Source organism: Stenella coeruleoalba, assembly GCF_951394435.1.
Source record: "Stenella coeruleoalba genome assembly, contig: scaffold_85, whole genome shotgun sequence".
Classification (NCBI taxonomy): Eukaryota; Metazoa; Chordata; class Mammalia; order Artiodactyla; family Delphinidae; genus Stenella; species Stenella coeruleoalba.
This window is the reverse complement of record NW_027646009.1, coordinates 758,191-783,613: the sequence shown is the minus strand read 5'-3', so window position 1 is coordinate 783,613 and position 25,423 is coordinate 758,191. Positions and strand designations below refer to the sequence as shown.

The 25,423-nt window shown below is 43.8% G+C and overlaps 1 long non-coding RNA gene across 11 annotated transcripts in view; it reads right to left on the bottom strand.

Moving 5' to 3' along the window:
• LOC307181396 overlaps positions 1–25,423 on the bottom strand; it is a 531,327-nt gene that overhangs the window by 417,046 nt on the left and 88,858 nt on the right. The window lies entirely within an intron of this gene.

The following is a 25,423-nucleotide window of genomic DNA, read 5'->3' as shown; positions in this document are numbered from 1 at the left end:
GGACTTGAAAGTGGGGCAGAATTGCAGGAAACCGATTTCAGGAGGTAGACTGGAATTGCATTGAAAGCATAGGAAAAGAGGCAGAACGTCCACAATGATGCACTTGGCCAAAAAGGGCGTATGCGTTTTTCCCTGAATATATTCAGGAAAAAACTCATACGCCCTTCTTGGCCAACCAAGCAAGCTTGCAAAGGAAATCTGCACTACAATGAAGTCTCACTTCCCCCCGGTCAAAAGGGCCATCTGAAAAAAGTGTAAAATCCAGAAAGGCAGGACAGGCCATGGAGAACTGGGAGCCTTGTTATGCTGATGGGCGGGATGTAAATTGCCAACAGACACTCGGGAGAAGTGTATGGTGTTTCCTGAAACATCTAAAAAACAAAGCAACAGAGCCTAGGGCACTTCCACTTATGGTCCTATAGCTTAGGGAAATTAAAATCAAAAAGACACAGCCACCCCAAAGTTTGGGACGCCTCTGTTTACAAGAACCTCGTTTACCGTACAAGTTCAATATCACAGAAAGTGAAAAATGGATAAAGAACTTGTGGTACTTACGTACAATGCAGTATCACTCAGCAATGAAATCTATGTCATCAGGCCCGTAGCAGCATAATGAGTGGATTCAGGTACGATGATTCTAACTGAAATAAGTCACACAGAAAAAGAAACATCACAAGATATCACTAATACACGGAATGTAAACTTGGCTACACAGGAACTGAATTCCAAAACAGAACAGGGTCTCAAATTTAGAAAACCAACTTATGCTTGCTTAAGGGGAAAGGTGAGTTGGGGTGCTGCATAAAATCAGAGATTGAAATGAGCACAAATAAATTTCCTTAAGCCAAATATGGAATAGACAAGAGCTACTCCTTGCTCAACGAAATGGACTCAACACCCCATATTAAACGCCTGAGAATGTACCTGACTAGTAAGTATCTTAAAACCTATGGATTACTATGTCTCCAAAAGAGAATCAAGCGTGTGTACAGGGGCATAAACGCAGCAGTGATAGGATTGGAGAGGTTCGGTGAGCAAATGAAGACCCTTTGAAGTCATATTGCATGGTACCCATTCCACGGGTCTCAACTCTCCAGGTTTAACGTATTCTTCCTTCAGCTAAAACATGCATGTGGAACCCAGAGTATGATCAACCATGTGAACGGGAGACGTGTTCAAATATGTCTCAGTTTTCCTCCCCTGGTACTCGGGTACAACATTCCAGACGCTTTACTAACACTCTCCCCACTTGGAGAGTCAGTCCCTTTAACCTCCTTTTTGGCCCAGTTTGCAATTTCTGCGGAAGATGAACAGGAATAGGGAGAACCAATGAGAGACTAGCTGGAGGTGTCTGGACGGGCAAATTTAACTCTCATTTCCCACCAGGAAGAGGAAATAACCAAAGGCTCAGCATGCCGTGCCCGAACCAGATTACGGCCTGAAGCCAACCTGCGGTGTTACGGCCAGCTCAAAAGAAAGCGAGTTGAAGAAAGCAGCTCAGGGGCACTGTAATTCACAAACCTGCAGAGTTATAAATGACAGCTATCGTCCAAAAATATACTGAAGTAAGACTGCCAAGAGGACTTGAAAGCGGGGCAGAATTGCAGGAAACCGATTTCAGGAGGTAGACTGGAATTGCATTGAAAGCATAGGAAAAGAGGCAGAACGTCCACAATGATGCACTTGGCCAAAAAGGGCGTATGCGTTTTTCCTGAATATATTCAGGAAAAAACGCAAACGCCCTTTTTGGCCAACCAAGCAAGCTTGCAAAGGAAATCTGCACTACAATGAAGTCTCACTTCCCCCCGGTCAAAAGGGCCATCTGAAAAAAGTGTAAAATCCAGAAAGGCAGGACAGGCCATGGAGAACTGGGAGCCTTGTTATGCTGATGGGCGGGATGTAAATTGCCAACAGAAACTCGGGAGAAGTGTATGGTGTTTCCTGAAACATCTAAAAAACAAAGCAACAGAGACTAGGGCACTTCCACTTATGGTCCTATAGCTTAGGGAATTTAAAATCAAAAAGACACATCCGCCCGAAAGTTTGGGACGCCTCTGGTTACAAGAACCTCGTTTACTGTACAAGTTCACTATCACAGAAAGTGAAAAATGGATAAAGAACTTGTGGTACTTACGTACAATGCAGTATCACTCAGCAATGAAATCTATGACATCAGGCCCGTAGCAGCATAATGAGTGGATTCAGGTACGATGATTCTAACTGAAATAAGTCACACAGAAAAAGAAACATCATAAGATATCACTAATACACGGAATGTAAACGTGGCTACACAGGAACTGAATTACAGAACAGAACAGGGTCTCAAATTTAGAAAACCAACTTATGCTTGCTTAAGAGTAAAGGTGAGTTGGGGTGCTGCATAAAACCAGAGATCGAAATGAGCACAGATAAAGTTCCTTAAGCCAAATATGGAATAGACAAGAGCTACTCCTTGCTCAACAAAATGGACTCAACACCCCATATTAAACGCCTAAGAATGTACCTGACTAGTAAGTATCTTAAAACCTATGGATTGCTATGTCTCCAAAAGAGAATCAAGCGTGTGTGCAGGGGCATAAACGCAGCAGTGATAGGATTGGAGAGGTTCGGTGAGCAAATGAAGACCCTTTGAAGTCATATTGCATGGTACCCATTCCACGGGTTTCAACTACCCAGGTTTAAGGTATTCTTCCTTCAGCTAAAACATGCATGTGGAACCCAGAGTATGATCAACCGTGTGAACGGGAGACGTGTTCAAATATGTCTCAGTTTTCCTCCCCTGGTACTCGGGTGCAACATTCCAGATGCTTTACTAACACTCTCCCCACTTGGAGAGTCAGTCCCTTTAACCTCCTTTTTGGCCCAGTTTGCAATTTCTGCGGAAGATGAACAGGAATAGGGAGAACCAATGAGAGACTAGCTGGAGGTTTCTGGACGGGCAAATTTAACTCTCATTTCCCACCAGGAAGAGGAAATAACCAAAGGCTCAGCGTGCCGTGCCGGAACCAGATTAGGGACTGAAGGGATCCTGCGGTGTTGCGGCCAGCTCAAAAGAAAGCGAGTTGAAGAAATGAGCTCAGGGGCACTGTAATTCACAAACCTGCAGAGTTATAAATGACACCCATCGTCCAAATATATACTGAAGTAAGGCTGCCAAGAGGACTTGAAAGCGGGGCAGAATTGCAGGAAACCGATTTCAGGAGGTAGACTGGAATTGCATTGAAAGCATAGGAAAAGAGGCAGAACGTCCACAATGATGCACTTGGCCAAAAAGGGCGTATGCGTTTTTTCCTGAATATATTCAGGAAAAAACGCATACGCCCTTTTTGGCCAACCAAGCAAGCTTGCAAAGGAAATCTGCACTACAATGAAGTCTCACTTCCCCCCGGTCAAAAGGGCCATCTGAAAAAAGTGTAAAATCCAGAAAGGCAGGACAGGCCATGGAGAACTGGGAGCCTTGTTATGCTGATGGGCGGGATGTAAATTGCCAACAGAAACTCGGGAGAAGTGTATGGTGTTTCCTGAAACATCTAAAAAACAAAGCAACAGAGCCTAGGGCACTTCCACTTATGGTCCTATAGCTTAGGGAAATTAAAATCAAAGAGACACAGCCGCCCGAAAGATTGGGACACCTCTGGTTACAAGAACCTCGTTTACTGTACAAGTTCACTATCACAAAAAGTGAAAAATGGATAAAGAACTTGTGGTACTTACGTACAATGCAGTATCACTCAGCAATGAAATCTATGTCATCAGGCCCGTAGCAGCATAATGAGTGGATTCAGGTATGATGATTCTAACTGAAATAAGTAACACAGAAAAAGAAACATCATAAGATATCAGTAATACACGGAATGTAAACTTGGCTACACAGGAACTGAATTACAGAACAGAACAGGGTCTCAAAGTTAGAAAACCAACTTATGCTTGCTTAAGGGTAAAGGTGAGTTGGGGTGCTGCATAAAACCAGAGATCAAAATGAGCACAAATAAATTTCCTTAAGCCAAATATGGAATAGACAAGAGCTACTCCTTGCTCAACAAAATGGACTCAACACCCCATATTAAACGCCTAAGAATGTATCTGACTAGTAAGTATCTTAAAACCTATGGATTGCTATGTCTCCAAAAGAGAATCAAGCGTGTGTACAGGGGCATAAACGCAGCAGTGATAGGATTGGAGAGGTTCGGTGAGCAAATGAAGACCCTTTGAAGTCATATTGCATGGTACCCATTACACGGGTCTCAACTCTCCAGGTTTAAGGTATTCTTCCTTCAGCTAAAACATGCATGTGGAACCCAAGTATGATCAACCATGTGAACGGGAGACGTGTTCAAATATGTCTCAGTTTTCCCCCCCTGGTACTCGGGTGCAACATTCCAGACGCTTTACTAACACTCTCCCCACTTGGAGAGTCAGCGCCTTTAACCTCCTGTTTGGCCCAGTTTGCAATTTCTGCGGAAGATGAACAGGAATAGCGAGAACCAATGAGAGACTAGCTGGAGGTGTCTGGACGGGCAAATTTAACTCTCATTTCCCACCAGGAAGAGGAAATAACCAAAGGCTCAGCGTGCCGTGCCGGAACCAGATTAGGGCGTGAAGCCATCCTGCGGTGTTGCGGCCAGGTCACAAGAAAGCAAGTTGAAGAAAGGAGCTCAGGGGCACTGTAATTCACAAACCTGCAGAGTTATAAATGACAGCTATCGTCCAAAAATAGACTGAAGTAAGGCTGCCAAGAGGACTTGAAAGCGGGGCAGAATTGCAGGAAACCGATTTCAGGAGGTAGACTGGAATTGCATTGAAAGCATAGGAAAAGAGGCAGAACGTCCACAATGATGCACTTGGCCAAAAAGGGCGTATGCGTTTTTTCCTGAATATATTCAGGAAAAAACGCATACGCCCTTTTTGGCCAACCAAGCAAGCTTGCAAAGGAAATCTGCACTACAATGAAGTCTCACTTCCCCCCGGTCAAAAGGGCCATCTGAAAAAAGTGTAAAATCCAGAAAGGCAGGACAGGCCATGGAGAACTGGGAGCCATGTTATGCTGATGGGCGAGATGTAAATTGCCAACAGACACTTGGGAGAATTGTATGGTGTTTCCTGAAAAATCTAAAAAACAAAGCAACAGAGCCTAGGGCACTGCCACTTATGGTCCTATAGCTTAGGGAAATTAAAATCAAAAAGACACAGCCACCCCAAAGTTTGGGACGCCTCTGTTTACAAGAACCTCGTTTACAGTACAATTTCAACATCGCAGAAAGTGAAAAATGGATAAAGAAGTTGTGGTATTTACTTACAAAGCAATATCACTCAGCAATGAAATCTATGTCATCAGGCCCTTAGCATCACAATGAGTGGATTCAGGTATGATGATTCTAACTGAAATAAGTCACACAGAAAAAGAAACATCATAAGATATCAGTAATACACGGAATCTAAACTTGGCTACACAGGAACTGAATTACAGAACAGAACAGGGTCTCAAATTTAGAAAACCAACTTATGCTTGCTTAAGGGTAAAGGTGAGTTGGGGTGCTGCATAAAACCAGAGATTGAAATGAGCACAGATAAAGTTCCTTAAGCCAAATATGGAATAGACAAGAGCTACTCCTTGCTCAAAGAAATGGACTCAACAGCCCATATTAAACGCCTAAGAATGTACCTGACTAGTAAGTATCTTAAAACCTATGGATTGCTATGTCTCCAAAAGAGAATCAAGCGTGTGTACAGGGGCATAAACGCAGCAGTGATAGGATTGGAGAGGTTCGGTGAGCAAATGAAGACCCTTTGAAGTCATATTGCATGGTACCCATTACAAGGGTCTCAACTCTCCAGGTTTATGGTATTCTTCCTTCAGCTAAAACATGTATGTGGAACCCAGAGTATGATCAACCGTGTGAACGGGAGACGTGTTCAAATATGTCTCAGTTTTCCTCCCCTGGTACTCGGGTGCAACATTCCAGATGCTTTACTAACACTCTCCCCACTTGGAGAGTCAGTCCCTTTAACCTCCTTTTTGGCACAGTTTGCAATTTCTGCGGAAGATGAACAGGAATAGGGAGAACCAATGAGAGACTAGCTGGAGGTGTCTGGACGGGCAAATTTAACTCTCATTTCCCACCAGGAAGAGGAAATAACCAAAGGCTCAGCGTGTCGTGCCGGAACCAGATTAGGGACTGAAGCGATCCTGCGGTGTTGCGGCCAGCTCAAAAGAAAGCGAGTTGAAGAAATGAGCTCAGGGGCACTGTAATTCACAAACCTGCAGAGTTATAAATGACACCCATCGTCCAAATATATACTGAAGTAAGGCTGCCAAGAGGACTTGAAAGCGGGGCAGAATTGCAGGAAACCGATTTCAGGAGGTAGACTGGAATTGCATTGAAAGCATAGGAAAAGAGGCAGAACGTCCACAATGATGCACTTGGCCAAAAAGGGCGTATGCGTTTTTTCCTGAATATATTCAGGAAAAAACGCATACGCCCTTTTTGGCCAACCAAGCAAGCTTGCAAAGGAAATCTGCACTACAATGAAGTCTCACTTCCCCCCGGTCAAAAGGGCCATCTGAAAAAGTGTAAAATCCAGAAAGGCAGGACAGGCCATGGAGAACTGGGAGCCTTGTTATGCTGATGGGCGGGATGTAAATTGCCAACAGAAACTCGGGAGAAGTGTATGGTGTTTCATGAAACATCTAAAAAACAAAGCAACAGAGCCTAGGGCACTTCCACTTATGGTCCTATAGCTTAGGGAAATTAAAATCAAAGAGACACAGCCGCCCGAAAGTTTGGGACACCTCTGGTTACAAGAACCTCGTTTACTGTACAAGTTCACTATCACAAAAAGTGAAAAATGGATAAAGAACTTGTGGTACTTACGTACAATGCAGTATCACTCAGCAATGAAATCTATGTCATCAGGCCCGTAGCAGCATAATGAGTGGATTCAGGTATGATGATTCTAACTGAAATAAGTAACACAGAAAAAGAAACATCATAAGATATCAGTAATACACGGAATGTAAACTTGGCTACACAGGAACTGAATTACAGAACAGAACAGGGTCCCAAAGTTAGAAAACCAACTTATGCTTGCTTAAGGGTAAAGGTGAGTTGGGGTGCTGCATAAAACCAGAGATCAAAATGAGCACAAATAAATTTCCTTAAGCCAAATATGGAATAGACACGAGCTACTCCTTGCTCAACAAAATGGACTCAACACCCCATATTAAACGCCTAAGAATGTATCTGACTAGTAAGTATCTTAAAACCTATGGATTGCTATGTCTCCAAAAGAGAATCAAGCGTGTGTACAGGGGCATAAACGCAGCAGTGATAGGATTGGAGAGGTTCGGTGAGCAAATGAAGACCCTTTGAAGTCATATTGCATGGTACCCATTACACGGGTCTCAACTCTCCAGGTTTAAGGTATTCTTCCTTCAGCTAAAACATGCATGTGGAACCCAAGTATGATCAACCATGTGAACGGGAGACGTGTTCAAATATGTCTCAGTTTTCCCCCCCTGGTACTCGGGTGCAACATTCCAGACGCTTTACTAACACTCTCCCCACTTGGAGAGTCAGCGCCTTTAACCTCCTGTTTGGCCCAGTTTGCAATTTCTGCGGAAGATGAACAGGAATAGCGAGAACCAATGAGAGACTAGCTGGAGGTGTCTGGACGGGCAAATTTAACTCTCATTTCCCACCAGGAAGAGGAAATAACCAAAGGCTCAGCGTGCCATGCCGGAACCAGATTAGGGCGTGAAGCCATCCTGCGGTGTTGCGGCCAGGTCACAAGAAAGCAAGTTGAAGAAAGGAGCTCAGGGGCACTGTAATTCACAAACCTGCAGAGTTATAAATGACAGCTATCGTCCAAAAATAGACTGAAGTAAGGCTGCCAAGAGGACTTGAAAGCGGGGCAGAATTGCAGGAAACCGATTTCAGGAGGTAGACTGGAATTGCGTTGCAAGCATAGGAAAAGAGGCAGAACGTCCACAATGATGCACTTGGCCAAAAAGGGCGTATGCGTTTTTTCCTGAATATATTCAGGAAAAAACGCATACGCCCTTTTTGGCCAACCAAGCAAGCTTGCAAAGGAAATCTGCACTACAATGAAGTCTCACTTCCCCCCGGTCAAAAGGGCCATCTGAAAAAAGTGTAAAATCCAGAAAGGCAGGACAGGCCATGGAGAACTGGGAGCCTTGTTATGCTGATGGGCGAGATGTAAATTGCCAACAGACACTCGGGAGAATTGTATGGTGTTTCCTGAAAAATCTAAAAAACAAAGCAACAGAGCCTAGGGCACTGCCACTTATGGTCCTATAGCTTAGGGAAATTAAAATCAAAAAGACACAGCCACCCCAAAGTTTGGAACGGCTCTGTTTACAAGAACCTCGTTTACAGTACAAGTTCAACATCGCAGAAAGTGAAAAATGGATAAAGAAGTTGTGGTATTCACTTACAAAGCAATATCACTCAGCAATGAAATCTATGTCATCAGGCCCTTAGCAGCACAATGAGTGGATTCAGGTATGATGATTCTAACTGAAATAAGTCACACAGAAAAAGAAACATCATAAGATATCAGTAATACACGGAATCTAAACTTGGCTACACAGGAACTGAATTCCAAAACAGAACAGGGTCTCAAATTTAGAAAACCAACTTATGCTTGCTTAAGGGTAAAGGTGAGTTGGGGTGCTGCATAAAACCAGAGATTGAAATGAGCACAGATAAAGTTCCTTAAGTCAAATATGGAATAGACAAGAGCTACTCCTTGCTCAACGAAATGGACTCAACACCGCATATTAAATGCCTAAGAATGTACCTGACTAGTAAGTATCGTAAAACCTATGGATTGCTATGTCTCCAAAAGAGAATCAAGCATGTGTACAGGGGCATAAACGCAGCAGTGATAGGATTGGAGAGGTTCGGTGAGCAAATGAAGACCCTTTGAAGTCATATTGCATGGTACCCATTCCACAGGTCTCAACTCTCCAGGTTTAAGGTATTCTTCCTTCAGCTAAAACATGCATGTGGAACCCAAGTATGATCAACCATGTGAACGGGAGACGTGTTCAAATATGTCTCAGTTTTCCTCCCCTGGTACTCGGGTGCAACATTCCAGACGCTTTACTAACACTCTCCCCACTTGGAGCGTCAGCGCCTTTAACCTCCTGTTTGGCCCAGTTTGCAATTTCTGCAGAAGATGAACAGGAATAGCGAGAACCAATGAGAGGCTAGCTGGAGGTGTCTGGACGGGCAAATTTAACTCTCATTTCCCACCACAGAGAGGAAATAACCAAAGGCTCAGCGTGCCGTACCGGAACCAGATTAGGGCCTGAAGCCATCCTGCGGTGTTGCGGCCAGGTCACAAGAAAGCGAGTTGAAGAAAGGAGCTCAGGGGCACTGTAATTCACAAACCTGCAGAGTTATAAATGACAGCTATCGTCCAAAAATAGACTGAAGTAAGGCTGCCAAGAGGACTTGAAAGCGGGGCAGAATTGCAGGAAACCGATTTCAGGAGGTAGACTGGAATTGCATTGAAAGCATAGGAAAAGAGGCAGAATGTCCACAATGATGCACTTGGCCAAAAAGGGCGTATGCGTTTTTTCCTGAATATATTCAGGAAAAAACGCATACGCCCTTTTTGGCCAACCAAGCAAGCTTGCAAAGGAAATCTGCACTACAATGAAGTCTCACTTCCCCCCGGTCAAAAGGGCCATTTGAAAAAAGTGTAAAATCCAGAAAGGCAGGACAGGCCATGGAGAACTGGGAGCCTTGTTATGCTGATGGGCGGGATGTAAATTGCCAAGAACCACTGGGGAGAAGTGTATGGTGTTTCCTGAAACATCTAAAAAACAAAGCAACAGAACCTAGGGCACTTCCACTTATGGTCCTATAGCTTAGGGAAATTAAAATAAAAAAGACACAGCCACCCCAAAGTTTGGAACGGATCTGTTTACAAGAACCTCATTTACAGTACAAGTTCAACATCGCAGAAAGTGAAAAATGGATAAAGAAGTTGTGGTATTTACTTATAAAGCAATATCACTCAGCAATGAAATCTGTGTCATCAGGCCCGTAGCAGCACAATGAGTGGATTCAGGTATGATGATTCTAACTGAAGTAAGTCACACAGAAAAAGAAACATCATAAGATATCACTAATACACGGAATGTAAACTTGTCTACACAGGAACTGAATTCCAAAACAGAACAGGGTCTCAAATTTAGAAAACCAACTTATGCTTGCTTAAGGGGAAAGGTGAGTTGGGGTGCTGCATAAAACCAGAGATCGAAATGAGCACAGATAAAGTTCCTTAAGCCAAATATGGAATAGACAAGAGCTACTCCTTGCTCAACAAAATGGACTCAACACCCCATATTAAACGCCTAAGAATGTACCTGACTAGTAAGTATCTTAAAACCTATGGATTGCTATGTCTCCAAAAGAGAATCAAGCGTGTGTGCAGGGGCATAAACGCAGCAGTGATAGGATTGGAGAGGTTCGGTGAGTAAATGAAGACCCTTTGAAGTCATATTGCATGGTACCCATTCCACGGGTTTCAACTACCCAGGTTTAAGGTATTCTTCCTTCAGCTAAAACATGCATGTGGAACCTAGAGTATGATCAACCATGTGATCGGGAGACGTGTTCAAATATGTCTTAGTTTTCCTCCCCTGGTACTCGGGTGCAACATTCCAGACGCTTTACTAACACTCTCCCCACTTGGAGAGTCAGCGCCTTTAACCTCCTGTTTGGCCCAGTTTGCAATTTCTGCGGAAGATGAACAGGAATAGGGAGAACCAATGAGAGACTAGCTGGAGGTGTCTGGACGGGCAAATTTAACTCTCATTTCCCACCAGGAAGAGGAATTAACCAAAGGCTCAGCATGCCAGGCCGGAACCAGATTAGGGCCTGAAGCCATCCTGCGGTGTTGCGGCCAGGTCACAAGAAAGCGAGTTGAAGAAAGGAGCTCAGGGGCACTGTAATTCACAAACCTGCAGAGTTATAAATGACAGCTATCGTCCAAAAATATACTGAAGTAAGGCTGCCAAGAGGACTTGAAAGCGGGGCAGAATTGCAGGAAACCGATTTCAGGAGGTAGACTGGAATTGCATTGAAAGCAAAGGAAAAGAGGCAGAGCGTCCACAATGATGCACTTGGCCAAAAAGGGCGTATGCGTTTTTTCCTGAATATATTCAGGAAAAAACGCATACGCCCTTTTTGGCCAACCAAGCAAGCTTGCAAAGGAAATCTGCACTACAATGAAGTCTCACTTCCCCCCGGTCAAAAGGGCCATCTGAAAAAAGTGTAAAATCCAGAAAAGCAGGACAGGCCATGGAGAACTGGGAGCCTTGTTATGCTGATGGGCGGGATGTAAATTGCCAACAGACACTCCGGAGAAGTGTATGGTGTTTCCTGAAACATCTGAAAAACAAAGCAACAGAGCCTAGGGCACTTCCACTTATGGTCCTATAGCTTAGGGAAATTAAAATCAAAAAGACACAGCCACCCCAAAGATTGGGACGCCTCTGTTTACAAGAACCTCGTTTACAGTACAAGTTCAACATTGCAGAAAGTGAAAAATGGATAAAGAAGTTGTGGTATTCACTTACAAAGCAATATCACTCAGCAATGAAATCTATGTCATCAGGCCCTTAGCAGCACAATGAGTGGATTCAGGTATGATGACTCTAACTGAAATAAGTCACACAGAAAAAGAAACATCATAAGATATCAGTAATACACGGAATGGAAACTTGGCTACACAGGAACTGAATTACAGAACAGAACAGGGTCTCAAATTTAGAAAACCAACTTATGCTTGCTTAAGGGTAAAGGTGAGTTGGGGTGCTGCATAAAACCAGAGATTGAAATGAGCACAGATAAAGTTCCTTAAGCCAAATATGGAATAGACAAGAGCTACTCCTTGCTCAACGAAATGGACTCAACACCCCATATTAAACGCCTAAGAATGTACGTGACTAGTAAGTATCTTAAAACCTATGGATTGCTATGTCTCCAAAAGAGAATCAAGCATGTGTACAGGGGCATAAACGCAACAGTGATAGGACTGGAGAGGTTCGGTGAGCAAATGAAGACCCTTTGAAGTCATATTGCATGGTACCCATTCCACGGGTCTCAACTCTCCAGGTTTAAGGTATTCTTCCTTCAGCTAAAACATGCATGTGGAACCCAGAGTATGATCAACCGTGTGAACGGGAGACGTGTTCAAATATGTCTCAGTTTTCCTCCCCTGGTACTCGGGTGCAACATTGCAGACGCTTTACTAACACTCTCCCCACTTGGAGAGTAAGTCCCTTTAACCTCTTTTTTGGCCCAGTTTGCAATTTCTGCGGAAGATGAACAGGAATAGGGAGAACCAATGAGAGACTAGTTGGAGGTGTCTGGACGGGCAAATTTAACTCTCATTTCCCACCAGGAAGAGGAAATAACCAAAGGCTCAGCGTGCCGTGCCGGAACCAGATTAGGGACTGAAGCCATCCTGCGGTGTTGCGGCCAGCTCAAAAGAAAGCGAGTTGAAGAAAGGAGCTCAGGGGCACTGTAATTCACAAACCTGCAGAGTTATAAATGACAGCCATCGTCCAAAAATATACTGAAGTAAGGCTGCCAAGAGGACTTGAAAGCAGGGCAGAATTGCAGGAAACCGATTTCAGGAGGTAGACTGGAATTGCATTGAAAGCATAGGAAAAGAGGCAGAACGTCCACAATGATGCACTTGGCCAAAAAGGGCGTATGCGTTTTTTCCTGAATATATTCAGGAAAAAACGCATACGCCCTTTTTGGCCAACCAAGCAAGCTTGCAAAGGAAATCTGCACTACAATGAAGTCTCACTTCCCCCCGGTCAAAAGGGCCATCTGACAAAAGTGTAAAATCCAGAAAGGCAGGACAGGCCATGGAGAACTGGGAGCCTTGTTATGCTGATGGGCGGGATGTAAATTGCCAACAGAAACTCGGGAGAAGTGTATGGTGTTTCCTGAAACATCTAAAAAACAAAGCAACAAAGCCTAGGGCACTTCCACTTATGGTCCTATAGCTTAGGGAAATTAAAATCAAAAAGACACAGCCGCCCGAAAGTTTGGGACGCCTCTGGTTACAAGAACCTCGTTTACTGTACAAGTTCACTATCACAGAAAGTGAAAAATGGATAAAGAACTTGTGGTACTTACGTACAATGCAGTATCACTCAGCAATGAAATCTATGTCATCAGGCCCGTAGCAGCATAATGAGTGGATTCAGGTACGATGATTCTAACTGAAATAAGTCACACAGAAAAAGAAACATCATAAGATATCACTAATACACGGAATGTAAACGTGGCTACACAGGAACTGAATTCCAAAACAGAACAGGGTCTCAAATTTAGAAAATAAACTTATGCTTGCTTAAGGGGAAAGGTGAGTTGGGGTGCTGCATAAAACCAGAGATTGAAATGAGCACAGATAAATTTCCTTAAGCCAAATATGGAATAGACAAGAGCTACTCCTTGCTCAACGAAATGGACTCAACACCCCATATTAAACGCCTAAGAATGTACCTGACTAGTAAGTATCTTAAAACCTATGGATTGCTATGTCTCCAAAAGAGAATCAAGCGTGTGTACAGGGGCATAAACGCAGCAGTGATAGGATTGGAGAGGTTCGGTGAGCAAATGAAGACCCTTTGAAGTCATATTGCATGGTACCCATTACAAGGGTCTCAACTCTCCAGGTTTAAGGTATTCTTCCTTCAGCTAAAACATGCATGTGGAACCCAGAGTATGATCAACCGTGTGAACGGGAGACGTGTTCAAATATGTCTCAGTTTTCCTCCCCTGGTACTCGGGTGCAACATTCCAGACGCTTTACTAACACTCTCCCCACTTGGAGAGTCAGCGCCTTTAACCTCCTGTTTGGCCCAGTTTGCAATTTCTGCGGAAGATGAACAGGAATAGGGAGAACCAATGAGAGACTAGCTGGAGGTGTCTGGACGGGCAAATTTAACTCTCATTTCCCACCAGGAAGAGGAAATAACCAAAGGCTCAGCGTGCCGTGCCGGAACCAGATTAGGGACTGAAGCGATCCTGCGGTGTTGCGGCCAGCTCAAAAGAAAGCGAGTTGAAGAAATGAGCTCAGGGGCACTGTAATTCACAAACCTGCAGAGTTATAAATGACACCCATCGTCCAAACATATACTGAAGTAAGGCTGCCAAGAGGACTTGAAAGCGGGGCAGAATTGCAGGAAACCAATTTCAGGAGGTAGACTGGAATTGCATTGAAAGCATAGGAAAAGAGGCAGAACGTCCACAATGATGCACTTGGCCAAAAAGGGCGTATGCGTTTTTTCCTGAATATATTCAGGAAAAAACGCATACGCCCTTTTTGGCCAACCAAGCAAGCTTGCAAAGGAAATCTGCACTACAATGAAGTCTCACTTCCCCCCGGTCAAAAGGGCCATCTGAAAAAAGTGTAAAATCCAGAAAGGCAGGACAGGCCATGGAGAACTGGGAGCCTTGTTATGCTGATGGGCGGGATGTAAATTGCCAACAGAAACTCCGGAGAAGTGTATGGTGTTTCCTGAAACATCTAAAAAACAAAGCAACAGAGCCTAGGGCACTTCCACTTATGGTCCTATAGCTTAGGGAAATTAAAATCAAAGAGACACAGCCGCCCAAAAGTTTGGGACGCCTCTGGTTACAAGAACCTCGTTTACTGTACAAGTTCACTATCACAAAAAGTGAAAAATGGATAAAGAAGTTGTGGTATTTACTTACAAAGCAATATCACTCAGCAATGAAATCTATGTCATCAGGCCCCTAGCATCACAATGAGTGGATTCAGGTATGATAATTCTAACTGAAATAAGTCACACAGAAAAAGAAACATCATAAGATATCAGTAATACACGGAATCTAAACTTGGCTACACAGGAACTGAATTACAGAACAGAACAGGGTCTCAAATTTAGAAAACCAACTTATGCTTGCTTAAGGGGAAAGGTGAGTTGGGGTGCTGCATAAAACCAGAGATTGAAATGAGCACAGATAAAGTTCCTTAAGTCAAATATGGAATAGACAAGAGCTACTCCTTGCTCAACGAAATGGACTCAACACCGCATATTAAATGCCTAAGAATGTACCTGACTAGTAAGTATCGTAAAACCTATGGATTGCTATGTCTCCAAAAGAGAATCAAGCATGTGTACAGGGGCATAAACGCAGCAGTGATAGGATTGGAGAGGTTCGGTGAGCAAATGAAGACCCTTTGAAGTCATATTGCATGGTACCCATTCCACAGGTCTCAACTCTCCAGGTTTAAGGTATTCTTCCTTCAGCTAAAACATGCATGTGGAACCCAAGTATGATCAACCATGTGAACGGGAGACGTGTTCAAATATGTCTCAGTTTTCCTCCCCTGGTACTCGGGTGCAACATTCCAGACGCTTTACTAACACTCTCCCCACTTGGAGAGTCAGCGCCTTTAACCTCCTGTTTGGCCCAGTTTGCAATTTCTGCGGAAGATGAACAGGAATAGCGAGAACCAATGAGAGACTAGCTGGAGGTGTCTGGACCTGCAAATTTAACTCTCATTTCCCACCAGGAAGAGGAATTAACCAAAGGCTCAGCGTGCCGTGCCGGAACCAGATTAGGGCCTGAAGCCATCCTGCGGTGTTGCGGCCAGGTCACAAGAAAGCGAGTTGAAGAAAGGAGCTCAGGGGCACTGTAATTCACAAACCTGCAGAGTTATAAATGACAGCTATCGTCCAAAAATAGACTGAAGTAAGGCTGCCAAGAGGACTTGAAAGCGGGGCAGAATTGCAGGAAACCGATTTCAGGAGGTAGACTGGAATTGCATTGAAAGCATAGGAAAAGAGGCAGAACGTCCACAATGATGCACTTGGCCAAAAAGGGCGTATGCGTTTTTTCCTGAATATATTCAGGAAAAAACGCATACGCCCTTTTTGGCCAACCAAGCAAGCTTGCAAAGGAAATCTGCACTACAATGAAGTCTCACTTCCCCCCGGTCAAAAGGGCCATCTGAAAAAAGTGTAAAATCCAGAAAGGCAGGACAGGCCATGGAGAACTGGGAGCCTTGTTATGCTGATGGGCGGGATGTAAATTGCCAACAGACACTCGGGAGAAGTGTATGGTGTTTCCTGAAACATCTAAAAAACAAAGCAACAGAGCCTAGGGCACTGCCACTTATGGTCCTATAGCTTAGGGAAATTAAAATCAAAAAGACACAGCCACCCCAAAATTTGGATCGGCTCTGTTTATAAGAACCTCGTTTACAGTACAAGTTCAACATCGCAGAAAGTGAAAAATGGATAAAGAAGTTGTGGTATTTACTTACAAAGCAATATCACTCAGCAATGAAATCTGTGTCATCAGGCCCGTAGCAGCACAATGAGTGGATTCAGGTATGATGATTCTAACTGAAATAAGTCACACAGAAAAGAAACATCATAAGATATCAGTAATACACGGAATGTAAACTTGGCTACACAGGAACTGAATTACACAACAGAACAGGGTCTCAAATTTAGAAAACCAACTTATGCTTGCTTAAGGGGAAAGGTGAGTTGGGGTGCTGCATAAAACCAGAGATTGAAATGAGCACAGATAAATTTCCTTAAGCCAAATATGGAATAGACAAGAGCTACTCCTTGCTCAACGAAATGGACTCAACACCGCATATTAAACGCCTAAGAATGTACCTGACTAGTAAGTATCTTAAAACCTATGGATTGCTATGTCTCCGAAAGAGAATCAAGCATGTGTACAGGGGCATAAACGCAGCAGTGATAGGATTGGAGAGGTTCGGTGAGCAAATGAAGACCCTTTGAAGTCATATTGCATGGTACCCATTACACGGGTCTTAACTCTCCAGGTTTAAGGTATTCTTCCTTCAACTAAAACATGCATGTGGAACCCAAGTATGATCAACCATGTGAACGGGAGACGTGTTCAAATATGTCTCAGTTTTCCTCCCCTGGTACTCGGGTGCAACATTCCAGACGCTTTACTAACACTCTCCCCACTTGGAGAGTCAGCGCCTTTAACCTCCTGTTTGGCACAGTTTGCAATTTCTGCGGAAGATGAACAGGAATAGTGAGAACCAATGAGAGGCTAGCTGGAGGTGTCTGGACGGGCAAATTTAACTCTCATTTCCCACCAGGAAAAGGAAATAACCAAAGGCTCAGCGTGCCGTGCCGGAACCAGATTAGGGCCTGAAGCCATCCTGCGGTGTTGCGGCCAGGTCACAAGAAAGCAAGTTGAAGAAAGGAGCTCAGGGGCACTGTAATGCACAAACCTGCAGAGTTATAAATGACAGCTATCGTCCAAAAATAGACTGAAGTAAGGCTGCCAAGAGGACTTGAAAGCAGGGCAGAATTGCAGGAAACCGATTTCAGGAGGTAGACTGGAATTGCATTGCAAGCATAGGAAAAGAGGCAGAACGTCCACAATGATGCACTTGGCCAAAAAGGGCGTATGCGTTTTTTCCTGAATATATTCAGGAAAAAACGCATACGCCCTTTTTGGCCAACCAAGCAAGCTTGCAAAGGAAATCTGCACTACAATGAAGTCTCACTTCCCCCCGGTCAAAAGGGCCATCTGAAAAAAGTGTAAAATCCAGAAAGGCAGGACAGGCCATGGAGAACTGGGAGCCTTGTTATGCTGATGGGCGGGATGTAAATTGCCAACAACCACTCGGGAGAAGTGTATGGTGTTTCCTGAAACATCTAAAAAACAAAGCAACAGAACCTAGGGCACTTCCACTTATGGTCCTATAGCTTAGGGAAATTAAAATCAAAAAGACACAGCCACCCCAAAGTTTGGAACGGCTCTGTTTACAAGAACCTCGTTTACAGTACAAGTTCAACATCGCAGAAAGTGAAAAATGGATAAAGAAGTTGTGGTATTTACTTACAAAGCAATATCACTCAGCAATGAAATCTGTGTCATCAGGCCCTTAGCAGCACAATGAGTGGATTCAGGTATGATGATTCTAACTGAAGTAAGTCACACAGAAAAAGAAACATCATAAGATATCACTAATACACGGAATGTAAACTTGGCTACACAGGAACTGAATTACAGAACAGAACAGGGTCTCAAATTTAGAAAACCAACTTATGCTTGCTTAAGGGTAAAGGTGAGTTGGGGTGCTGCATAAAACCAGAGATTGAAATGAGCACAGATAAAGTTCCTTAAGTCAAATATGGAATAGACAAGAGCTACTCCTTGCTCAACGAAATGGACTCAACACCGCATATTAAACGCCTAAGAATGTACCTGACTAGTAAGTATCTTAAAACCTATGGATTGCTATGTCTCCGAAAGAGAATCAAGCATGTGTACAGGGGCATAAACGCAGCAGTGATAGGATTGGAGAGGTTCGGTGAGCAAATGAAGACCCTTTGAAGTCATATTGCATGGTACCCATTCCACGGGTTTCAACTACCCAGGTTTAAGGTATTCTTCCTTCAGCTAAAACATGCATGTGGAACCTAGAGTATGATCAACCATGTGATCGGGAGACGTGTTCAAATATGTCTCAGTTTTCCTCCCCTGGTACTCGGGTGCAACATTCCAGACGCTTTACTAACACTCTCCCCACTTGGAGAGTCAGTCCCTTTAACCTCCTGTTTGGCCCAGTTTGCAATTTCTGCGGAAGATGAACAGGAATAGCGAGAACCAATGAGAGGCTAGCTGGAGGTGTCTGGACGGGCAAATTTAACTCTCATTTCCCACCAGGAAGAGGAATTAACCAAAGGCTCAGCATGCCGGGCCGGAACCAGATTAGGGCCTGAAGCCATCCTGCGGTGTTGCGGCCAGGTCACAAGAAAGCGAGTTGAAGAAAGGAGCTCAGGAGCACTGTAATTCACAAACCTGCAGAGTTATAAATGACAGCTATCGTCCAAAAATAGACTGAAGTAAGGCTGCCAAGAGGACTTGAAAGCGGGGCAGAATTGCAGGAAACCGATTTCAGGAGGTAGACTGGAATTGCATTGAAAGCATAGGAAAAGAGGCAGAACGTCCACAATGATGCACTTGGCCAAAAAGGGCGTATGCGTTTTTTCCTGAATATATTCAGGAAAAAACGCATACGCCCTTTTTGGCCAACCAAGCAAGCTTGCAAAGGAAATCTGCACTACAATGAAGTCTCACTTCCCCCCGGACAAAAGGGCCATCTGAAAAAAGTGTAAAATCCAGAAAGGCAACAGGCCATTGAGAACTGGGAGCCTTGTTATGCTGATGGGCGGCATGTAAATTGCCAACAGACACTTGGGAGAAGTGTATGGTGTTTCCTGAAACATCTAAAAAACAAAGCAACAGAGCCTAGGGCACTTCCACTTATGGTCCTATAGCTTAGGGAAATAAAAATCAAAAAGACACAGCCACCCCAAAGTTTGGAACGGCTCTGTTTACAAGAACCTCGTTTACAGTACAAGTTCAACATCGCAGAAAGTGAAAAATGGATAAAGAAGTTGTGGTATTCACTTACAAAGCAATATCACTCAGCAATGAAATCTATGTCATCAGGCCCTTAGCAGCACAATGAGTGGATTCAGGTATGATGATTCTAACTGAAGTAAGTCACACAGGAAAAGAAACATCATCAGATATCAGTAATACACGGAATGTAAACTTGGCTACACAGGAACTGAATTACAGAACAGAACAGGAACTCAAATTTAGAAAAACAACTTATGCTTGCTTAAGGGTAAAGGTGAGTTGGGGTGCTGCATAAAACCAGAGATTGAAATGAGCACAGATAAAGTTCCTTAAGTCAAATATGGAATAGACAAGAGCTACTCCTTGCTCAACGAAATGGACTCAACACCGCATATTAAACGCCTAAGAATGTACCTGACTAGTAAGTATCTTAAAACCTATGGATTGCTATGTCTCTGAAAGAGAATCAAGCATGTGTACAGGGGCATAAACGCAGCAGTGATAGGATTGGAGAGGTTCGGTGAGCAAATGAAGACCCTTTGAAGTCATATTGCATGGTACCAATTACACGGGTCTCAACTCTCCAGGTTTAAGGTATTCTTCCTTCAGCTAAGACATGCATGTGGAACCCAAGTATGATCAACCATGTGATCGGGAGACGTGTTCAAATATGTCTCAGTTTTCCTCCCCTGGTACTCGGGTGCAACATTCCAGACGCTTTACTAACACTCTCCCCACTTGGAGAGTCAGTCCCTTTAACCTCCTGTTTGGCCCAGTTTGCAATTTCTGTGGAAGATGAACAGGAATAGCGAGAACCAATGAGAGGCTAGCTGGAGGTGTCTGGACGGGCAAATTTAACTCTCATTTCCCACCAGGAAGAGGAATTAACCAAAGGCTCAGCGTGCCGTGCCGGAACCAGATTAGGGCCTGAAGCCATCCTGCGGTGTTGCGGCCAGCTCAAAAGAAAGCGAGTTGAAGAAAGGAGCTCAGGGGCACTGTAATTCACAAACCTGCAGAGTTATAAATGATAGCTATCGTCCAAAAATAGACTGAAGTAAGGCTGCCAAGAGGACTTGAAAGCGGGGCAGAATTGCAGGAAACCGATTTCAGGAGGTAGACTGGAATTGCATTGAAAGCATAGGAAAAGAGGCAGAACGTCCACAATGATGCACTTGGCCAAAAAGGGCGTATGCGTTTTTTCCTGAATATATTCAGGAAAAAACGCATACGCCCTTTTTGGCCAACCAAGCAAGCTTGCAAAGGAAATCTGCACTACAATGAAGTCTCACTTCCCCCCGGTCAAAAGGGCCATCTGAAAAAAGTGTAAAATCCAGAAAGGCAGGACAGGCCATGGAGAACTGGGAGCCTTGTTATGCTGATGGGCGGGATGTAAATTGCCAACAACCACTCGGGAGAAGTGTATGGTGTTTCCTGAAACATCTAAAAAACAAAGCAACAGAACCTAGGGCACTTCCACTTATGGTCCTATAGCTTAGGGAAATTAAAATCAAAAAGACACAGCCACCCCAAAGTTTGGAACGGCTCTGTTTACAAGAACCTCGTTTACAGTACAAGTTCAACATCGCAGAAATTGAAAAATGGATAAAGAAGTTGTGGTATTTACTTACAAAGCAATATCACTCAGCAATGAAATCTGTGTCATCAGGCCCTTAGCAGCACAATGAGTGGATTCAGGTATGATGATTCTAACTGAAGTAAGTCACACAGAAAAAGAAACATCATAAGATATCAGTAATACACGGAATGTAAACTTGGCTACACAGGAACTGAATTACAGAACAGAACAGGGTCTCAAATTTAGAAAACCAACTTATGCTTGCTTAAGGGGAAAGGTGAGTTGGGGTGCTGCATAAAACCAGAGATTGAAATGAGCACAGATAAAGTTCCTTAAGTCAAATATGGAATAGACAAGAGCTACTCCTTGCTCAACGAAATGGACTCAACACCGCATATTAAACGCCTAAGAATGTACCTGACTAGTAAGTATCTTAAAACCTATGGATTGCTATGTCTCCGAAAGAGAATCAAGCATGTGTACAGGGGCATAAACGCAGCAGTGATAGGATTGGAGAGGTTCGGTGAGCAAATGAAGACCCTTTGAAGTCATATTGCATGGTACCCATTACACGGGTCTTAACTCTCCAGGTTTAAGGTATTCTTCCTTCAGCTAAAACATGCATGTGGAACCCAAGTATGATCAACCATGTGAACGGGAGACGTGTTCAAATATGTCTCAGTTTTCCTCCCCTGGTACTCGGGTGCAACATTCCAGACGCTTTACTAACACTCTCCCCACTTGGAGAGTCAGCGCCTTTAACCTCCTGTTTGGCCCAGTTTGCAATTTCTGCGGAAGATGAACAGGAATAGCGAGAACCAATGAGAGACTAGCTGGAGGTGTCTGGACGGGCAAATTTAACTCTCATTTCCCACCAGGAAGAGGAAATAACCAAAGGCTCAGCGTGCCATGCCGGAACCAGATTAGGGCCTGAAGCCATCCTGCGGTGTTGCGGCCAGCTCACAAGAAAGCGAGTTGAAGAAAGGAGCTCAGGGGCACTGTAATTCACAAACCTGCAGAGTTATAAATGACAGCTATCGTCCAAAAATAGACTGAAGTAAGGCTGCCAAGAGGACTTGAAAGCGGGGCAGAATTGCAGGAAACCGATTTCAGGAGGTAGACTGGAATTGCATTGAAAGCATAGGAAAAGAGGCAGAACGTCCACAATGATGCACTTGGCTAAAAAGGGCGTATGCGTTTTTTCCTGAATATATTCAGGAAAAAACGCATACGCCCTTTTTGGCCAACCAAGCAAGCTTGCAAAGGAAATCTGCACTACAATGAAGTCTCACTTCTCCCCGGTCAAAAGGGCCATCTGAAAAAAGTGTAAAATCCAGAAAGGCAGGACAGGCCATGGAGAACTGGGAGCCTTGTTATGCTGATGGGCGGGATGTAAATTGCCAACAACCAATCGGGAGAAGTGTATGGTGTTTCCTGAAACATCTAAAAAACAAACAACAGAGCCTAGGGCACTTCCACTTATGGTCCTATAGCTTAGGGAAATTAAAATCAAAAAGACACAGCCACCCCAAAGTTTGGGACGCCTCTGTTTACAAGAACCTCGTTTACAGTACAAGTTCAACATCGCAGAAAGTGAAAAATGGATAAAGAAGTTGTGGTATTTACTTACAAAGCAATATCACTCAGCAATGAAATCTGTGTCATCAGGCCCTTAGCAGCACAATGAGTGGATTCAGGTATGATGATTTTAACTGAAATAAGTCACACAGAAAAAGAAACATCATAAGATATCAGTAATACACGGAATGTAAACTTGGCTACACAGGAACTGAATTACAGAACAGAACAGGGTCTCAAATTTAGAAAACCAACTTATACTTGCTTAAGGGTAAAGGTGAGTTGGGGTGCTGCATAAAACCAGAGATTGAAATGAGCACAGATAAAGTTCCTTAAGCCAAATATGGAATAGACAAGAGCTACTCCTTGCTCAACGAAATGGACTCAACACCGCATATTAAACGCCTAAGAATGTACCTGACTAGTAAGTATCTTAAAACCTATGGATTGCTATGTCTCCGAAAGAGAATCAAGCATGTGTACAGGGGCATAAACGCAGCAGTGATAGGATTGGAGAGGTTCGGTGAGCAAATGAAGACCCTTTGAAGTCATATTGCATGGTACCCATTCCACGGGTTTCAACTACCCAGGTTTAAGGTATTCTTCCTTCAGCTAAAACATGCATGTGGAACCTAGAGTATGATCAACCATGTGATCGGGAGATGTGTTCAAATATGTCTCAGTTTTCCTCCCCTGGTACTCGGGTGCAACATTCCAGACGCTTTACTAACACTCTCCCCACTTGGAGAGTCAGTCCCTTTAACCTCCTGTTTGGCCCAGTTTGCAATTTCTGCGGAAGATGAACAGGAATAGCGAGAACCAATGAGAGGCTAGCTGGAGGTGTCTGGACGGGCAAATTTAACTCTCATTTCCCACCAGGAAGAGGAAATAACCAAAGGCTCAGCGTGCCGTGCCGGAACCAGATTAGGGCGTGAAGCCATCCTGCGGTGTTGCGGCCAGGTCACAAGAAAGCAAGTTGAAGAAAGGAGCTCAGGGGCACTGTAATTCACAAACCTGCAGAGTTATAAATGACAGCTATCGTCCAAAAATAGACTGAAGTAAGGCTGCCAAGAGGACTTGAAAGCGGGGCAGAATTGCAGGAAACCGATTTCAGGAGGTAGACTGGAATTGCATTGAAAGCATAGGAAAAGAGGCAGAACGTCCACAATGATGCACTTGGCCAAAAAGGGCGTATGCGTTTTTTCCTGAATATATTCAGGAAAAAACGCATACGCCCTTTTTGGCCAACCAAGCAAGCTTGCAAAGGAAATCTGCACTACAATGAAGTCTCACTTCCCCCCGGTCAAAAGGGCCATCTGAAAAAAGTGTAAAATCCAGAAAGGCAGGACAGGCCATGGAGAACTGGGAGCCATGTTATGCTGATGGGCGAGATGTAAATTGCCAACAGACACTTGGGAGAATTGTATGGTGTTTCCTGAAAAATCTAAAAAACAAAGCAACAGAGCCTAGGGCACTGCCACTTATGGTCCTATAGCTTAGGGAAATTAAAATCAAAAAGACACAGCCACCCCAAAGTTTGGGACGCCTCTGTTTACAAGAACCTCGTTTACAGTACAATTTCAACATCGCAGAAAGTGAAAAATGGATAAAGAAGTTGTGGTATTTACTTACAAAGCAATATCACTCAGCAATGAAATCTATGTCATCAGGCCCTTAGCATCACAATGAGTGGATTCAGGTATGATGATTCTAACTGAAATAAGTCACACAGAAAAAGAAACATCATAAGATATCAGTAATACACGGAATCTAAACTTGGCTACACAGGAACTGAATTACAGAACAGAACAGGGTCTCAAATTTAGAAAACCAACTTATGCTTGCTTAAGGGTAAAGGTGAGTTGGGGTGCTGCATAAAACCAGAGATTGAAATGAGCACAGATAAAGTTCCTTAAGCCAAATATGGAATAGACAAGAGCTACTCCTTGCTCAAAGAAATGGACTCAACAGCCCATATTAAACGCCTAAGAATGTACCTGACTAGTAAGTATCTTAAAACCTATGGATTGCTATGTCTCCAAAAGAGAATCAAGCGTGTGTACAGGGGCATAAACGCAGCAGTGATAGGATTGGAGAGGTTCGGTGAGCAAATGAAGACCCTTTGAAGTCATATTGCATGGTACCCATTACAAGGGTCTCAACTCTCCAGGTTTATGGTATTCTTCCTTCAGCTAAAACATGTATGTGGAACCCAGAGTATGATCAACCGTGTGAACGGGAGACGTGTTCAAATATGTCTCAGTTTTCCTCCCCTGGTACTCGGGTGCAACATTCCAGATGCTTTACTAACACTCTCCCCACTTGGAGAGTCAGTCCCTTTAACCTCCTTTTTGGCACAGTTTGCAATTTCTGCGGAAGATGAACAGGAATAGGGAGAACCAATGAGAGACTAGCTGGAGGTGTCTGGACGGGCAAATTTAACTCTCATTTCCCACCAGGAAGAGGAAATAACCAAAGGCTCAGCGTGTCGTGCCGGAACCAGATTAGGGACTGAAGCGATCCTGCGGTGTTGCGGCCAGCTCAAAAGAAAGCGAGTTGAAGAAATGAGCTCAGGGGCACTGTAATTCACAAACCTGCAGAGTTATAAATGACACCCATCGTCCAAATATATACTGAAGTAAGGCTGCCAAGAGGACTTGAAAGCGGGGCAGAATTGCAGGAAACCGATTTCAGGAGGTAGACTGGAATTGCATTGAAAGCATAGGAAAAGAGGCAGAACGTCCACAATGATGCACTTGGCCAAAAAGGGCGTATGCGTTTTTTCCTGAATATATTCAGGAAAAAACGC